The 20344-nt window shown below is 43.6% G+C and overlaps 1 pseudogene; it reads left to right on the top strand.

The window, feature by feature from the left end:
- LOC129864733 (B-cell scaffold protein with ankyrin repeats-like) overlaps positions 1-19258 on the top strand; it is a 56726-nt pseudogene extending 37468 nt beyond the window's left edge.
- The last annotated feature ends 1086 nt before the right edge of the window (positions 19259-20344 follow it).

The following is a 20344-nucleotide window of genomic DNA, read 5'->3' as shown; positions in this document are numbered from 1 at the left end:
ATAAAAGGCCCAAAAGTCTTTCTCTTGGGAATGAATGTGACATTATTGTGTGAGCTGCCACCTCTCTGTGAGCTTTCAGCCCGGCCCATAGAACCCGAAGCCCAGCGAAAGCAGAATAGACTGCATTACAAATGCCTCAATAACAGATGCGCAACTACTGGCCTGCCATCTGCAACCGATCTGAGCCAGTCTCGGGCCAAGTCAGCCAGCATCAGTCATTACATGTGTTTTCCATCGTTCATATCCTCCGACATGAGACAACACAGCATGGGAGAGGGCGAGTAGGGGGATCCAGAGATATCCACACATTAATACAGTGGAGAATTTCATCCGCATACTGATCACATTGCCTCTAGTGAATGTGTCAGTGATGGGCCTGACTTAAAGACACTGGAGGGGGTTGGAGTGGAGGATTATGGACTTTGCCTAATATTTGAGTGCACATAAGTTTAGTTGATCTGCTGTTCTGACTAGTAAGACAATCGTAGTCCGTATGTGGAGGAAGGATAATTTGTGTATGAGGGAATGTCTGTCTAAAATGGCAACATATTATTCTTTAAAGAAGTGCACTATATAGGTACCATTTTGGATTCAACCTATGAGTGTGTTATTGGGTACAGTACATGTGGGTATGCTTGTGTGCACAAGTGGGTGGGTGTATCTACAGGAGGTAAATGAAGCGTTGAAATCTGAGCGGATGACTGGGCCAGAGCCATAGAGGCCCCATTACCATCACCCCTGTCAACAGCCTAGTGCCTCCCTCAGCGAGTGTATCCTTCAATCTGATTCAATTCAGCTTCATGGATCTGTATGCATAGCGGCCCTTGCATGAATGCCATCTTATCTCAAATAAAATGAAATTCACTAATATTCACCATAATAAATCAGTATTTTTCCATACATTCTCTTATCCTGCCTATTTGTGTACATTAGCCTACCTCTGTGCTATTCCTGTGGAATGGCGCCATCTTGTGAATGGTGTGAAATAGACTTATTACGGGAAAAACACAGCATCAGTATTTGTAGTGTCATGTCTGGATTGTGTCTAGCAGGATGTGTTTTCAGTGTTCCAGAAGAAAATGCCACAGGGCAATACTGAAACACTATATTCTCTAGCCACTAGGCAAGGTAAGGCCAGACAACAGCCATAAGGTATATTCCTGTAGGTCTGCATTTATGGGTGAATACAGTAGGTCAGTGATGCTAAGTATATAGAGCAGTATTACTGCCATTAAAATGATTTATCACTCCATAGTCTATTGGCAAATTCTGTCAAACCGGAAAATGATTTGCTACTGAACACCTGGTGGAAAGGGATTGATTTTAGTCTCCTTTTCACTCTGTTATTCTATAGCGCGTGGGTGAGACAGCATCTCCTCCATGTATAACATGTTTGTGCCCAACCAGCCGCTTGGGCTGGAGCTGCTGAGTGAGCTACAGGAGAAGGTGAAGAGAGGGTCTCTCAGTATGGACGAGCCTCTGGAGAGGTTCAGTGACTGGCAGAGGGTCCAGACGGGAATGGACTCTAGTCAACAGGTAATAATGTGGGGAAGTTAGTCTGCTGTTTCTGCTCACCAGGACTAGTGCCATCAACCTTAAATGTAGACTCAATAATCTGACCATCATGCACAGCGGGAAACTTCCTGCTCACAGACATCAACAACAGAAGAATTCAAGACATCTCTTCCCAATGTAGGTGTGCCTCATAGGGCTCAAATAAGGAACTGTGTGCAGGACAGGTGGGCTTTGAACAGTACTCATCCATGAGTACGTTGTGCATTTTGCCTTGGTGTGGCTGCTGTATCTAATGGATTGGTTGCTGTATCTAATGGATTGTAACTCCACAGGAGAAACTATGCCAGCTGAGGGCGAGCATCATCAACAACTGAGAGGACGATGCCAAAGTGTCTACGTTAACAAGTGTCTACGTTAACATTCTAAATCATTTTTGTTGATGAGGCAATTCCACATTTCCACATTTGGGAGAGACATACTGTAGCCTACTAAACCCTTTTTCAGGACCATGTCTTTCAAAGACAATTCGTAAAAATCCAAATAACTTCACAGATCTTCATTGTAAAGGGTTTAAACACTGTTTCCAATGCTTGTTCAATGAACCATAAACAATTAATGAACATGCACATGTGGAACGGTCGTTAAGACACTAACAGCTTACAGACAGTAGGCAATTAAGGTCACAGTTATGAAAACTTAGGACACTAAAGAGGCCTTTCTACTGACTCTGAAAAACATAAAAAGAAAGATGCCCAGGGTCCTTGCTCATCTGCGTGAACATGCCTTAGGCATGCTGCAAGGAGACATGAGGGCTGCAGATGTGGCCAGGGCAAAAAATTGCAATGTCCGTACTGTGAGACGCCTAAGACAGCGCTACAGGGAGACAAGACGGACAGCTGATCGTCCTCGCAGTGGCAGACCACGTGTAACAACACCTGCACAGGATCAGTACATCCGAACATCACACCACAGTGGTAGTGGTTAGAGTGTTGGACTAGTAACCGGAAGGTTGCAAGATCGAATTCCGGAGCTGACAAGGTAAAAATCTGTCATTCTGCCCCTGAGGCAGTTAACCCACTGTTCCTAGGCCATCATTGAAAATAAGAATTTGTTCTTAACTGACTTGCCTAGTAAAATGAAGGTCAAATAAAATAAATAAAACACCTGCGGGACAGGTATAGGATGGCTACAACAACTGCCCAAGTTACACCAGGAACGCACAATCACTCCATCAGTGCTCAGACTGTCCGCAATAGGCTGAGAGACGCTGGACTGAGGGCTTGTAGGCCTGTTGTAAGGCAGGTCCTCACCAGACATCACAAACCCACCGTCGCTGTGTGTTACGGGGAAGACATCCTCCTCCCTCATGTGGTACCCTTCCTGCAGGCTCATCCTGACATGACCCTCCAGCATGACAATGCCACCAGTCATACTGCTCGTTATGTGCATGAATTCCTGCAAGACAGGAATGTCAGTGTTCTGCCATGGCCAGCGAAGAGCCCGGATCTCAATCCCATTGAGCACGTCTGAGACCTGTTGGATCGGAGGGTGAGGGCTAGGGCCATTCCCCCCAGAAATGTCCTGGAACTTGCAGGTGCCTTGGTGGAAGAATGGGGTAACATCTCACAGCAAGAACTGGCAAATCTGGTGCAGTCCTTGAGGAGGAGATGCACTGCAGTACTTAATGCAGCTTTAGGCCACACCAGATACTGACTGTTACTTTTGATTTTGACCCACCCTTTGGTCAGGGACACATTATTCAATTTCTGTTAGTCACATGTCTGTGGAAGTTGTTCAGTTTGTCTCAGTTGTGTAAATATTTGTATGAACATAAGATTTAACATGTTAAGTTTGCTGAAAATAAACGCAGTTGACAGTGAGAGGATGTTTCTTTTTTTACTGAGTTTACATTTGATCATTACCGTGACTTTTAACAATGTGCTTACATTTGACATACTGTAAGCAGTCACAGCTAACATCAAGGGACTTCATATAATTGACACAAACTGTTGTTTAGGTAAGCTAGTTGGCCAGCTAGCTAGTTAACTGTTTGTGACCTATTACAATATTATGCCAGAGCCAATAAGGCCGCAATATAGAGATGTTTCTAAACGTTATGCAGAAGATTGAAGTCCTAATTACCCTTCTAGTTGTAGTCCCATTGGGCACACATCAAATGACAGCACCCTTTGTAACGTAAAGAGTTTTGTAGTTGTAATTCCCACAGCTCATCTTGATGATGGTGATTAGTCTACAAATGACAATCTTGGCAGAGGGAATTCTTACATTCCTTAATAGAAGTCTAACTTCTCTGTCATTAAAGTGGTGTGAAAATGACATTGCAGAAAGAGGGTAGAGAGCCACATGCAGTACAGTTACAGTGCCTCAACGACCCTCTTTCTCTTCTCTTATACAATCAACATCATCCACCACACACCCAGCAAGTCCTTCAAAATGCTTCGCATTCAGAGAGAGAGAGAGATTGGTGTCTGCTGTTTGTTTTTCAGGCCTTTTCATTCGCTGCCTCAGTTCCTGCAGTAGTGAAACGATCGTCCCAAAGGAACAGTTAGCTAGAGAAACTCTTCTGAACAGTTTGCTCAGAAGGGTTTAAAGTCCCCAAAGCTGTAGCTTTGATGTTCTAGCTTCCATATTGTTTGATCTATTTCTTCACTCTAGTTGTTATGGTCTGTGTAGGTATACCACCACTAAATACATTTGCATTCTTAAAAGCTAATTGATAATTACTGTAGTGAAATTGGGGACTAGCCACGACCGGGACTCTATCCGGGATCCAGCGACTGTCAAGCCAACACCAAGCCAACAGGTTAAAACCTGTTTGGGACTGCCCCCCCTTTTCTCAATTTCTGCCTGAAAACATACCCTAATCTAACTGCTTGTAGCTCAGGCCTAGAAGGAAGGATATGCATATTCTTGGTATCACTTGAAAGGAAACATTCAGACGTTTGTGTAAATGTGAATTGAATGTAGGAGAATATAACACAATAGATCTGGTAGAAGAAAATACAAGGAAATCAACAGACGTTTTTTGTTCTTTTACTGTTGTTGCATCTTTAAAAATCAACAAGAAAGGCCAAACATTCAGTTATGATACTGGGGATCATTTCAAATCAGAACATAAGTAACAGTATTTGACTAAGCAACAGTATTTGACCAAAGTTTCAGATGGATACCTTCAGGAATGAGTGAGGCACATGCCATTGAGCATGAAGTCAACCAGGTGTCCCTCACAAGTTTCCCAAATGTACCCAAGTGGCCGAATTGGTACAATGATACAATGATACAAATAACTATATACAAAATACAAAACAATTATTACAAAACAATTAGGTAATAATTATACAGACACAGACACACATATTATATATACAAATAGTGCCTATGGTGAGGTTTTGTCCATTCCATTTTAGATATAAAATACATGTAAACAATTAGGTAATAATTATACAGACACACAGACACACAGACATACACCCACAATGTAGAGCAATATGTACTTTCTACATTTCAATATACTTGTGTACTTTATATTTCATGTCCTAGTCCTATTTTTATATAAGGCAAATAAAATACAAATATCTCAAACAACTCAAATGAATAATATTTGATGTTATTAATTTCAAACAACGTTACTTACCGATCCAAAACTGCGTCTTCCCCGTAGAGGAACATCTCCTCAAATTCAGAATCAAAAGATTGATTAGACTCACTAGATTCATTTTGGTGTTCACTTCCACTATCTCAATCTATTTCGTCAATTATATCGTGTAGGTCCGTGTACTTGGTCTTCGTCTTCGATTTGACTGATTTATTTGCCATTATTATGTCTTGAAAATGCTCTAAAATAAACTGTTGTGGTGCGTAAACGGCGTGGCTGCTTCTTGTAGAATTTTCAATGGCGAATGGCTGTGTGTACGCACGAGTTTAGGACAAAGGATATTCTTCCCGGGTCGAACCATTACATGTTCCCATTTACCTCAGTTCATTGGCTATCTATCCAGCTAGATTTCAAGAAGATCAGTGGTCATTGGTCCGAAATACAGTCAATCAACGAAGGACAGGTCATTTGATTTGCGCGTAATTAGGTCGTTGTTTGGTGTGTTCAAATCAGTTCCTTTCGGTCAATATGTCCCGGGAAAAGAACCATGATGTTTGGTTGTTTTACTAGCAAACAGAGGATTGTAATGAAACCGAACATGACTGGAGAAACGTCCGTTTAGAGGAATTACAATGAATGTTACGTCCAAAGTTGAAGGACGCTGAATTTTCCACACAAGCCGTTTACAAAATGTTTCGTGTTAGGCTATAAAAATGGATTATATCGAACAAAACGCCACTTTATTGTTTCGTCGTGACCTTTAGGATTGCCAAAAGAAGAAAATTTCCTAAGGTAATTGATTAATATTATTGCAATTTCTGACTTTCGTGACTAATCTACTTTGCTGTAACTGTACCTAATGTGTTGTTTACTGATCGATAATCGCTTTTGCAGTGAAGCTTTTCGAAATCGGACATGGTGGCTAGATTAACAAGAGGTATAGCTTTGATTTGGCGTATATTACTTCTGATTTAATTTAAGTTAAATATTTACAATAATGTCATTTCGCCAATTTTTGTGAAACGTTCCGCTAGCGGAACGCCAGAGCCAGACAGGTTTTAACTGTTACGCCAAGAGGTTCGAACCCCTTGACAAGATCACTAGGGGTTGTCTTATGATCTCTCAAAATTGACCTCATTTATTATTATAAACTGGGTGGTTAGAGCCCTGAAATCTGATTGGCTGATAGCCATGGTATATCTGACCGTATACCAATGGTAGGACAAAACATGTATTTTTACTGCTCTAATTACGTTAGTAACCAGTTTGTGGTATACGGCTAAGGGCTGTATCCAGGCACTCCGCTTTGCGTCGTGCATAGGGTTGCAAAGGGTCGGAAACTTTCCGGTAAATTTCCTAAATTTTCAATGGGAAGTTAAGCCCTGGAATTTGGGGAATTTTACTTAAATTCATCAAAAAAGTTAGTTTATAACAGTGAACCTTTTTTTGTGGGATACACATAAGGCAATTCTAGGTCTTGTGGCATATTTTGGTTAAACTATCCCCAATTCAATGGAATTGCAACCCTCTGCATGCACAGTGCATTCTTCCATCACCTGTTAATTTGTATTATTTTTTTAATTGATCCTTTATTTAATTAGACAAGTCAGTTGTAAGAACAAATTCTTATTTACAATGACGGCCTACCAAAAGCCAAAATGACTCCTGCGGGGACGGGGGCCTGGGATTAAAATAAATAAATAAATGCAATATAAATATAGGACAAAACACACATCACAACAAGAGACAACACAACACTACATAAAGAGAGACCTAAAGACAACAGCATAGCAAGGCAGCAACACATGACAAAACAGCATGGTAGCAACAAAACATGCTACAAACATTATTGGGCACAGTCAACAGCACAAAGGTCAAGAGAGGCTGCTGCCCACATTGAGACACGATCACTGGACACTTTAATAAATGGATCACTAGTCACTTTTAAACAATCCCACTCTAAATAATGCCACTGTAATAATGTTAACATATCTTACATTACTCATATCACATGTATATACTGTATTTTATACCATCTACTGCACCCTGCCTATGACCGCTCGGTCATCGCTCATCCATATATTTATATGTACATATTCTCATTCACCCCTTTAAATTTGTGTGTATTAGGTAGTTGTTGGGAATTGTTAGATTACTTGTTAGATATTACTGCACTGTTGGAACTAGAAGTACAAGCATTTTGCTACACTCGCAATAACATCTGCTAACGATGTGTATGTGACCAATACAATTTGATTTTAAGGTAGACAACAATACATCACACAAAGCAGCCACAACTGTCAGTAAGAGTGTCCATGATTGAGTCTTTCAATGAAGAGATTGAGATAAAACTGTCCAGTTTGAGTGTTTGTTGCAGCTCGTTCCAGTCGCTAGCTAAAGCAAACTGAAAAGAGGAGCGACCCAGGGATGTGTGTGCTTTGGGGACCTTTAACAGAATGTAACTGGCAGAACGGGTGCAGTGCTCTCTTCCATCGCATGTACAGCTGATTCTCAAGATCTTGCACACTAATGAGATGCTATTGAGCCCACACTACTACACTGTCTGAGTCAAGGACTACATGCTTTCTGGTAAGTTTTGATTACAATACTGGGTGGGGGGAATATATTTTATATGACATACATGGATTTTTGTTAACTAGTAAATAGTCGCCTACAGCAAAGTGTGTTTAAATCATTTATAACTTATTAACAATTTCTGCTAGTTAGTTTTTGCTACCATGTGGGTTTTAGCTTGCTTGAGCCTGCTAACTGAGGAGTGTTAATTCACCTATTTCCATACATGTTTAATTTTAAAACATTTATCTTACAAAGGAGTTGTTTAATCTAACTGCTTAACTATTTATCTGTACATGGAATTGTATTTATTTTTTTATTACTCACTTTCTTCTAATCTTTACAGAAAAATGCCACAGGCACTATCTGATGTGTGGAGACATTTCACTGCAGCTAATGTAGAAGGAAAAGCTGTGTACATTTGCAAATACTGTGCCAAATCATATGTGAAGAATGCAACAAGAAGCAGAATCATCTGGCCAAGTGCATAAAATTCCCTCAGCGCTTACAACAAGCAACCTTTGGAAAAAGTCCCTCTACTTCTATTCGAGGTGAAAATTATGAATCAGACACCTTATCGATAGCAACAGCTAATGAATCAGAAGTTTTTTTGACTCAATGGAGGAACGTAGTCAGAGAAATTCTGATGAATGTCTTGCTCGAGCTGTGTATGCAACTGGTTCACCTCTGATGCTCACAGGCAATGTGTATTGGAAGAGATTTCTGAATGTTCTTCGCCCAGCATACACCCCTCCAACCAGACATGCTTTATCTACTCATTTGCTGGATGCAGAGTTCAACAGAGTTCAAGTGAAGGTCTAGCAACCCTAGTCGTGCCTAAGAACAGCCCTTGGCCATATACCACACCCCCCATGCCTTATTGCTTAAAAATGCTTTATATTAACCCTATGGCTTTCCATACTCTTATAGGTCCCATCAAACAAGAACATTGTATCATTTCCTAGCTGCTTCGAGAAGTTTGCTTGTTTAATCATTGGTATAACTGTTGTATAATTTTTGTTTGTAGATGGATTTTAAAAGTAGACACAGCGTAAGGACGTTGCACAAGCAGCACCGCAGATATTGTTCTCAAACAGACACACACAGTATCTGTGCATGGGTTCGCTTCACACTGTTACAGCCTGGTAGCTAGGACACTAAAACAGCAGAGAAGTTTATCCTCGCGATCCAACTTTCTTAGTTGTTGCAGAAATTGGCCCACTATGCAGTTTACTTTGTCCATCTGCATCATATTGCCGACTCTACCTTTAAATATCAAGTTCTTTAAGATAGAATTAGCATATTTTGCTTTCCTGCATCCAAATAACAAGATATCGATAAATGATCAAATGTAACATAAAGATGAGCATATCAGTTATAAAACAATCTACGTCCTTTATGACTATGTTCATTAAGTTGTTTTTTGTAATACATTTTTTTTCTTACAATGTCATGCAATAGTATGTGTTTTCAGAGTTTTGTTCATACAAGCAGCAGTGCTATAACCATCCATATACAGACAGGTGTGACATCTCGGGACATCTGTGAATTGCTGAGCACAATATTACAGCAAAGGGAGCTGTGGTACTAAATATGTCCACCAAAATGCACAACATGAAACCTGAGGGTATACTACAAAGAAAAATCTATTAGTTAGCCAGATAACTGTGATAAACAACCAGAAATAACTATTGAAAGCTAAACTTCGATATGTGTTTTTGGTTGTTGAATTAAGTAGACCATGCCCATTTAAAGCTCATCTTTCCCCCCCAAAATGATATATTTCAGAATATTTTGGCAAGTTAGAAGGCTAACTCCTTGAACCTTCTTTGTAGTATACCCCTCTGCATGATGAGCGTTACAAATCCTGTTTCCACCAGTATTTGAAGTCTCTGTGATTTGACAACCACTGCACTATAGTCTATATCACCACCCATCTGGGGCCAAAGGACCAATAAACAACCAGATTGCCTTTGGTAGGCTATGCCTTTAATGAAATAAGAAACACTTAAATAGTAAGCGCTACAGGGCCTATAGTTAATTCTAAGTCATATTCCCCCCTCTAGTGGACAAGGAAAAACAATACACCTAAAGACAGTTGACCTCAGCTCAAATCAAATCGAACTTTGTCACATGCGCCGAATACAACAAGCGTAGACTTTACCGTGAAATGCTTACTCACAAGCCCTTACAACTTCTTGTCAATAGGGGGGCGCTATTTTCACTTTGGAAAAAATCGTGCCCAAATTAAACTGCCTCGTACTCTATTCTAGATCATACAATATGCATATTATTATTACTATTGGATAGAAAACACTCTCAAGTTTCTAAAACTGTTTGAATTATATCTGTGAGTAAAACAGAACTCATTTTGCAGCAAACTTCTATACAGGAAGTGAAAAATCTGAAAACGAGGCTCTGTTCCAGGGCCTGCCTCTTCAACTGGCTTATATTTATCGATATGCATGCACTTCATTCGCCTTCCACTAGATGTCAACAGGCAGTGGAAGGTGGAATGGGGTGTCTTGTCACGTTCCTGACCTGTTTTCCTTTGTTTTGTATTCATTTTAGTTGGTCAGGGCGTGAGTTGGGTGGGTTTGTCTATGTTTGTATTTCTATGTGGGGTTTTGTGTTCGGCCTGGTATGATTCTCAATTAGAGACAGGTGTGTATTGTTTGTCTCTAATTGAGAGTCATACAAAGGCAGCCAGGGTTTCACTGGTGTTTTGTGGGTGTTTGTTCCTGTGTCCTCACAGGACAGTTGAAGGTTAGTCACGTTTTGTAGTTTGTAGTGTCTTGTTTGCTGTTTGTTCATTAAAAGATGGCTTATTTCCCTCAATCCGCATCTTGGTCCTATCCATGCTCCTCCTCGTTAAAGGGGGAGAACAACATTGACTGCCTTTACAGAACCACCCACCAAATTACCAGAACCAAGCAGCGGGGAAGAGGACAGCAACCGCAGAAATCCCAGGACTTGTGGACTTGGGAGGAAGAGTTGAACGGAGAAGGACCCTGGGCACAGGCTGGGGAGTATCGCCGCCCCAAAGCTGAGCTGGAGGAAGCGAAAGCTGAGCGGCGGCGATATGAGGAGGCAGCACGGCAGCGGGACAGGTACGAGAGGCAACCCCAGAAATTTTTTGGGGGGGGGCTAGAGAGGAGTGTGGCTAAGCCAGGTAGCAGACCTGAGCGCACTCCTCGTGCTTATTATAAGCAACGCGTCACTGGTCAGGCACCGTGTTATGCGGTTAAGCGCACGGTGTCGCCAGTGCGTGCCCATAGCCTGGTGCGCTATAGGGCAGCCCCCCGAAAGTGTCAAGTGAGTGTGGGCATCCAGCCGGGGCGTATTGTGCCTGCTCAGCGCGTCTGGTCTCCGGTACGCAGTTTCGGTCCAGGGTATCCTGCGCCGGCTCTGCGTGCTGTGTCTCCGGGGCGCTGGGAGGGTGCAGTGCGTCCTATGCCTACGCTCCGCTCGTACCGGGCTAATGTGGGAGTGGAGCCTAAGGGAGAAGTGCGCGTAGTAGGCACTAGATCTCCAGTGCTCATCCACAGCCCGGTTCAACCTGTGCCTGCACTCTGGAGGGTACGGGCTGGAGTAGTATGCCAGCCTGGGGGAGTGGTGCCAAGGCTGCGCACCAGAGCTCCAGTACTCCCCCACAGCCCGGTCCTTCAGGTGCCTTTTAACATCAAGCCTCCTGTAGGTCTCTCCAGCCTGGTGGGTCCTGTGGCAGCTCCACGCACCAGGCTGTCTCTCCGTCTCCTCCCTACAGGTGTGCCCGTCTGCCCAGCGGTGCCTGAGCTGCCCGTCTGCCCAGCGTCGCCTGAACTGCCCGTCTGCCCAGCTCCGTCTGAGCCATCTGTCTGCCCAGCGCCGTCTGAGCCATCTGTCTGCCCAGCGCCGTCTGAGCCATCTGTCTGCCCAGCGCCGTCTGAGCCATCTGTCTGCCCAGCGCCATCTGAGTCAGCCGTCTGCCACGAGCCATTAGAGCCGCCCGTCTGTCCCGAGCCAGTAGAGCCGTCCGTCAGTCAGGAGCCGCTAGAGCCGTCCGTCAGTCAGGAGCTGCCAGAGACGTCCGCCAGTCAGGAGCTGCCAGAGACGCCCGCCAGTCAGGAGCTGCCAGAGACGCCCGCCAGTCAGGAGCTGCCAGAGACGCCCGCCAGTCAGGAGCTGCCAGAGACGCCCGCCAGTCAGGAGCTGCCAGAGACGCCCGCCAGTCAGGAGCTGCCCGCCAGTCAGGAGCTGCCCTACAGTCCGGAGCTGCCCTACAGTCCGGAGCTGCCCTACAGTCCGGAGCTGCCCTACAGTCCGGAGCTGCCACTCAGCCCGGACCTGCCGGAGTCCCTCAGCCCGGACCTGCCGGAGTCCCTCAGCCCGGACCTGCCGGAGTCCCTCAGCCCGGACCTGCCGGAGTCCCTCAGCCCGGACCTGCCGGAGTCCCTCAGCCAGGACCTGCCGGAGTCCCTCAGCCAGGACCTGCCGGAGTCCCTCAGCCAGGACCTGCCGGAGTCCCTCAGCCAGGACCTGCCGGAGTCCCTCAGCCAGGACCTGCCGGAGTCCCTCAGCCAGGACCTGCCGGAGTCCCTCAGCCAGGACCTGCCGGAGTCCCTCAGCCAGGACCTGGAGTCCCTCAGCCAGGACCTGCCGCCCCTTGTCCCGGTGCTGCCCCTTGTCCCGGTGCTGCCCCTTGTCCCGGTGCTGCCCCTTGTCCCGGTGCTGCCCCTTATCCCGGTGCTGCCCCTTATCCCGGTGCTGCCCCTTATCCCGGTGCTGCCCCTTCATTTAGGTGGGGTTAGTGGGAGGGTGGTCATTGGGAGGGGGATAAAGAAGCGGGGATTGATTATGGTGGGGTGGGGACCTCGTCCACCGCCAGAGCCGCCACCGTGGACAGACGCCCACCCAGACCCTCCCCTAGACTTTGTGCTGGTGCGCCCGGAGTTCGCACCTTAAGGGGGGGGTTCTGTCACGTTCCTGACCTGTTTTCCTTTGTTTTGTATTCATTTTAGTTGGTCAGGGCGTGAGTTGGGTGGGTTTGTCTATGTTTGTATTTCTATGTGGGGTTTTGTGTTCGGCCTGGTATGATTCTCAATTAGAGACAGGTGTGTATTGTTTGTCTCTAATTGAGAGTCATACAAAGGCAGCCAGGGTTTCACTGGTGTTTTGTGGGTGTTTGTTCCTGTGTCCTCACAGGACAGTTGAAGGTTAGTCACGTTTGTTGTTTTGTAGTTTGTAGTGTCTTGTTTGCTGTTTGTTCATTAAAAGATGGCTTATTTCCCTCAATCCGCATCTTGGTCCTATCCATGCCCCTCCTCGTTAAAGGGGGAGAACAACATTGACTGCCTTTACATGTCTAGCTTGATCTGAGGTCGAACAAGAGCTTTTGGAGTGGCAGGTCAGGAATTTCCTTTCTCTACCTAGGCGCGCGAAGCACCTCCATATTGTCTTCTGATAAGCGTTCGGTATACACGGCTAATATCTCCGGCTCTGATTTTATTTGATACATGTGATAATAACATCGTAAAGTATGTTTTTTCAACCAAGTTTTATCAGATTATTCAACGTTTATTGGGACTTTTGGAGTTTTCCGTTCTTTGCGTAGAGAGAAGATGGGAACATTATCAAGCTTGGCTAGCATTGTGGCGCGAATTCGACAGGAGAAAAGGGCATTCTAAAACCAAACAACGATTTATTCTGGACCAATAACTCCTTGTACAAGATTCTGATGGAAGCTCAGCAAAAGTAAGAACAATTTATGATGTTATTTCGTATTTCTGTGGAAAATGTTATTTCTATTCTCCGCCGTTTTTGGCGGGCGCTGTCTCGCAATAACGCAAGCTGTTTGTTATGGTAAAGTTATTTTTAAAAATCTAACACGGCGGTTGCATTAAGAACCAGTGTATCTTTCATTTGCCATACAACAAGTATTTTTATGTAAAGTTTATGATGAGTTATTTGGTCAGATTAGGTGAGTGTCCAAAATATCTCTGGAGATTCTGGTGAATCGATGCTACGTGATCACAATGTATAATCAGGATTTGTAGCTCTAAATATGCACATTTTTTTTTCGAACAAAACATAAGTGTATTGTATAACCTGATGTTATAAGACTGTCATCGGATGAAGTTGTTCAAGGTTAGTGATTAATTCTCTCTATTCTGTCGGTTTTGTGCAAGCTATTTTGGCGGGGAGTAAATTGCGTTGTTTGTTTGGCTACTGTAGTGAGCTAATAGAAATAGAAATTGTGTTTTCGCTGTAAAACACTTAAAAGAATCAGAAATATTGGCTGGATTCACAAGATGTTTATCTTTCATTTGCTGTACACTATGTATTTTTCATAAATGTTTTATGATGAGTATTTAGGTATTTCATGTTGCTCTCTGTAATTATTCTGGCTGCTTTGGTGATATTTTTGATGGTAGCTGCAATGTAAAACTATGATTTATACCTCAAATATGCACATTTTCGAACAAAACATAAATTTATTGTATAACATGTTATAAGACTGTCATCTGATGAAGTTGTTTCTTGGTTAGTGACTAATTATATCTCTATTTGGTCGGTTTTGTGATAGCTACCTATGCGGTAGAAACATGGTGAAAATATGCGGTTGAGTCTTTGGCTATTGTGGTTAGCTAATAGAAATACATATTGTGTTTTCGCTGTAAAACATTTTAAAAATCGGAAATGATGGCTGGATTCACAAGATGTTTATCTTTCATTTGCTGTATTGGACTTGTGATTTCATGAAAATTTTATTATATGATATCCCTGTCCCGTTAGGCTAGGCTATGCTAGTCAGCTTTTTTGATGAGGAGGATCCCGGATCCGGGAGAGAGAAGTGTTAGAGGTTTTAACCAACAGTGCAGTTCAAGAAGAGTTAAGAAAATATGTACCAAGTAGACTAAAATAAAAAGTAACACAATAAGAATAACGAGGCTATGTACGAGGGGCACCGGTACCGAGTCAGTGTGCGGGGGTACAGGTTAGTTGAGGTAATTTGTACATGTAGGTGGAGTTGAAGTGACTATGCATAGATAATAAACAGCGAGTAGCAGCAGTGTACAAAAGGGAGGGGGGGTCAATGTAAATTGTCCGGTGGCGATTTTATTAATTGTTCAGCAGTCTTATGGCTTGGGGGTAGAAGCTGTTGAGGAGCCTTTTGGTCCTAGACTTGGGCTCCGGTACCGCTTGCCGTGCGGTAGCAGAGAAAACAGTCTATAACTTGGATGACTGGAGTCTCTGACAATTGTATGGGCTTTCCTCTGAGACCGCCTATTATATAGGTCCTGGATGGCAGGAAGCTTGGCCCCAGTGATGTACTGGGCCATTCGCACTACCCTCTAGCGCTTTACGGTCAGATGCCGAGCAGTTGGATTCCAGGCGGTGAAGCAACCGGTCAGGATTTATTTGTATTTTTTTTTACATTTCACCTGTATTTAACCAGGTAGGCCAGATGAGAACAAGTTCTCATTTACAACTGCGACCTGGCCAAGATAAAGCAAAGCAGTGCGACACAAACAACAACACAGAGTTACACATGTAATAAACAAACGTACAGTCAATAACACAATAGAAAGAATATATATATACAGTGTGTGCAAATGAGGTAAGATTAGGGAGGTAAGGCAATAAATAGGCAGTAGTGGCGAAATAATTACAATTTAGCAATTAAACACTGGAGTGATACATGTGCAGAAGATGAATGTGCAAGTAGAGATGCTAGGGTGCAAAGGAGCAAAAAAATAAATGACAATATGGGGATGAGGTAGTTGGATGGGCTATTTACAGATGAGCTATGTACAGGTGCAATGATCTGTGAGCTGCTCTGACAGCTGATGCTTAAAGTTAGTGAGGGAGATATGAGTCTCCAGCTTCAGTGATTTTTGCAATTCATTCCAGTCATTGGCAGCAGAGACCTGGGAGGAAAGGCAGCCCAAGGAGGAATAAGCTTTGGGCGTGACCAGTGAAATATACCTGCTGGAGCGTGTGCTACGGGTGGGTGCTGCCATGGTGACCAGTGAACTGAGATAAGGCGGGGCTTTACCTAGTAAATACTTATAGATGACTTGGAGCCAGTGGGTTTGGCGAAGAATATGAAGTGAGGGCCAGCCAACGAGAGCATACAGGTCAAAGTGTTGGGTAGTATATGGGGCTTTGGTGACAAAACGGATGGCACTGTGATAGACTGCATCCAATTTGCTGAGTAGAGTGTTGGAGGCTATTTTGTAAATGACATCGCCGAAGTCAAGGATCGGTAGGATAGTCAGTTTTACTAAGGTATGTTTGGCAGCATGAGTGAAGGATGCTTTGTTGTGAAATAGGAAGCCGATTCTAGATTTAATTTTGGATTGGAGATGCTTAATGTGAGTCTGGAAGGAGAGTTTACAGTCTAACCAGACACCTAGGTATTTGTAATTGTCCACATTTTCTAAGTCAGAACCGTCCAGAGTAGTGATGCTGGACAGGCAGGCAGGTGCGGGCAGTGATCGGTTGAAGAGCATGCATTTAGTTTTACTTGCATTTAAGAGCAGTTGGAGGCCACGGAAGGAGAGTTGTATGGCATTGAAGCTCGTCTGGAGGTTAGTTAACACAGTGCCCAAAGAAGGGCCAGAAGTATACAGAATGGTATCGTCTGCGTAGAGTTGGATCAGAGAATCACCAGCAGCAAGAGCGACATCATTGATGTATACAGAGAAAAGAGGATGCTCTTGTGGGTGCAGCTGTATAACCTTTTGAGGATCTGGGGACCCATGCCAAATCTTGAGGCATGTCTAAGTGATATTCTTCAAGACTCAATGCATACCAGTTTGAATGATAAAAAATGTGAGTGTTCTTATCACTAAGTTGGCCTTTAAGCCATATAATCTGGTTCTACTACTCACATGCAGGTTGAACAAAAAACAGATTAATGCAGAAATAGGCAAGTCATAAGTGACGTATTTCACGTATTTCTGTTGTGGCCCCAGACGAGTACACCTGAATCAACTAATCATCAAGCCCTCAATGAGTTGAATCAGGTGAGGACTGGAAGACTGGATTTGGGATCCGCTGAAAAAAAAACATGTACAGTAGACTGTCGACATTATAGACCGAAGGGTTCTCAAAGGTCTGTTTCTCTTATCAGTTTATGGTGAGTGGGACGAAGTTGTCCCTGGACTATGATCTTGGGTCAGTTTATAATTTCCCCCACTAATGGTTAAGGATTGGATTGGGGGAGGAGAAGCTGATCCAGGATCTGTACATAGGGGAAACATCACCATGCAGGGTCGCCCTCTGTTCAGCTCCTTGCAGTACAGGCATCTGCAGCCAGAGGGCAGCATCACAAAGCAGTGATTTACAGGTTAGTCACTTGTACAAGTCTATGATGGAAGATTTTTTAATTCATGTTAATTAAGGTGGTGAATGTTTGGGGTGCATAATGATAAACATGGAAGCCATACAGGGTTTTAAGGATTTTGTTCTTATTGGAAATGGTGACTATTGAAAAAAACGGATGCTGTCGTACCAAAGCACTGGTTCATTGACACAGCGGTACAATACAGCAGCCGGAATGGGTCTAACTAAAAGGGAAAATGGCTTGTTGCAAAGAATGTATAGTCTTTTGTAGGGAATTTTAACTAATACAGGGTTAAACACAAACCCCTGGCTAGGGCCGCAATCAGCAGGGTACAATGTGTAATGTTCACATAGAAATATAATCTGTAGAACAAACATGCCCCTTTTAATATGTAGAATAAGGAATCACATATTCTATTCATGGTATGTCTAATACAACGTTCCACAACGGTTGTCTGCTGAACCAGATTCCCTTGTCTAGAAACCCTGGCATCAGTCGGAGCTGTTTGCCAACCAAGCAGCTGGGTACACGCTGGGTGCCATTCTCGTGATCGACCATGCTCTTTGCAAATAATATGCATTAAAGCCCATCCTTCCTACTTGGTCCTGCCAGTTAGCCTTTGGAGATGATCCAGCTCAGGCTGCAAGACCCCGTGGCATCAGAGACATATGTTTGTCTGTCACCTGCTGAGCATAGTTCCTTCTGTCATCCCTGTCAGGGCATGGTGGTGGGGGAGTTAGACCATGGTCATGGTTGATCATGCATCAATGTATCATGCCGTACAGCTAGGAGAGAGGGAGCTTTTTACAGGAGAAGGTTAGTTTGTGTTGTCAACATAAAACTAATCATTTTTTTAAAAACGAATAATAAAAATGTGTTTTCATCAAATCTTTGGCCATCACTTTAGCATGAATGCAATTAATTTATGAATGACATCTCTCCTTTCCCTGGGTGAGAATTTTTATGAGAATTGACTTCTCTGTTTTTCAAGGTGAGTTTAAATTTGGTGTGCTGCCAAACTGTTGATAACTACACAACAAGATATACTTCCCCCAAAAGTATTAGGAGTTGTAGATACAGCAGACCTTACAACTGTCATTCTATAGATCTATGCTGCTTGGCTCAAGATGCTCTGATTCAAGCTGTTAAGATAGCTCACGTTTTTTTTTTTTTTTTTTTTAAATCTGACCTTGATAGATTTCCTCTGCAGCAGAAATGATTGAAAAGCTTTCATTATGACTTTGTAGACACACATTGAAAATGATCTATCGTACTTAACTTCATTAAATTGTATTTGATTTATCCTTTATTTAAACAGGTGAGTCCGATTGAGGTAGAACTCTCCTGGCATTTAATAGAGAAGGGCACTCAATTAACTCTGCAGAAGCAAGTATTTGGAGCTTTCCCCATTGGTGACCACCCTCCCCCCTCTTACACACACACACACTTTCCTGTGACTCCCACTTGGGTTGTTTCTCTGTGCCCTGGCAGGATTAAGGCTGAGGATTTGGGCACAGCTGCAACCCTGATAAAAATCTTACAATTTCACAGTCTGTGGCGTTCTCTCATCCCCTAATCCACATAGCACATACAGAATACGGGAACTCCTTACCAGGAAGAGAATGAGCTGTTCTGAGCAGCATGTCCGGTTTGCAGCCACCATAAATTGAATAGACTTAAGTCAGAAGGTGTGAAATAGGTGTCCAGCCCCAGATGTGTACAGTTGAAAAGTTGTGTGTCCATGTCCTGACCAGGTGTAGACTACTGTAATGTGACTGATATATGGGGTTTCATTACAAGCAGAAGTTGGCTATGGCCAGGAATCACAATATCTGTATTTGCAAGGTGACACCTGCAGAGACTTACCTGGTGTTAGACTTTTTTCTCTCAATAGTTTTTAATTATATTTTAAGCTGCACTACCTTGTTGGGGTCAAAGTGTCTCAGAGAGCCAGATCCCTGCCTTTCCGAATCCCCACAACCAACCCTCTGCATTATGCCACCTCTGCCCAGTCTCTAGGGCATGGCTCATCCCTGGCAGACACAGTGATATCCATCTGCCAAATGGCACAGGTACATAGTCATGTGCCCTTGTCCTGTCCCAGTCTGTTTGATCAGGGGCCAAACGAAGACCCAGTGGTCCCCACTGTGGAGCTCTGGGCTCTAAGCTCTGTCAGTGGCCCCAGGGGCCTCACAGCGGCCCTACCAGCGGCTCTCTCTTGAGGCTTTGGAGAGATTAATAGTTCCTCCTATGCTGAGGCCTTTTGTAAAGCAGTGCCCAGGCGTGTTCAAGCTGTTGGAGTAGCGGGGAGGCCGGTTTAGGCCAGGGGACGGGCCTGGCGACGAGGGGGGTTGGCTTATTCCACTGCAGGTCAGTTCATAAGAGGGAGGTGGCGGCTCCGCATTTTCAATTAATCTTTTTCGCCTGAGCTGGGGACTGGGGTGGAGCCCAAAACATACCAGTAATTTGATGGGACAATTGCCACAGTGTAGCAATTATGTGCTCACAAGGAAGGAGTCAAATTACAGAGTTGCAACCTTGAAATGCAAACGAAAGGTGCAATACTCTTCATACCGTGTATCTTATGTTATATTTCAGTCTCCATCAAGGCTATCACCTAGTGGTGATAGTGCAGTTCTACTTGTTTTCCACAAAGGGGTGCTGACGATTTTTAAAAGGTTGGTACTGCACCTGATAGTTTTTGATAAAGGGTTAATAAATTGTTGGTTGTTTAATAACTGCTGACAGAGGTCCAGAGACACATGTTGACACTCTTCAAACATTTTTCCCCAGGGTGCCTAACACTCCCTTAGGTCTTCCTCCAGCCCCTCCTGTGATGTCTAAAGGTTTGCTTCTCACATGTATTAGCAGGTTTCTCTATGACAACTATGCCAATTATTCTTACACACGTGCAATAATGGATTGACTCAACGTTCAACTAATCGTGTGCAAGATGGTGGCCCATGTGGGGATTATGGTGATTTCTCTAACATTGAGGGTGGGAATTATGTGGTAGAAAAATGACTTAAAATGCAATGGACATTGAATTGATCATGTTGAATGTGTGTTGTTTGTTTAGGTTTATCTCTGGATGCCTGGATTTCTGCCCACAGCCCCGGTTTAGATTAGGGTATTATCTGTTCACACTAGACCACAGCTGAACAATCAAATAAGCCACAACACACAACTAATGTTTTCCAGCATCGCAGTCAGGATTAAAGGTTCACTCATGGGTGATTCTCATGAAACCAGTTTTAAACATGTCTGTAGCCAATTGAGTTACAAAACCATGATGCATCTGCAAAAAT

This window comes from Salvelinus fontinalis, chromosome 11 (genome assembly GCF_029448725.1).
Source record: "Salvelinus fontinalis isolate EN_2023a chromosome 11, ASM2944872v1, whole genome shotgun sequence".
Taxonomy (NCBI): domain Eukaryota; kingdom Metazoa; phylum Chordata; class Actinopteri; order Salmoniformes; family Salmonidae; genus Salvelinus; species Salvelinus fontinalis.
This window is presented reverse-complemented; position numbering and strand designations above follow the sequence as displayed.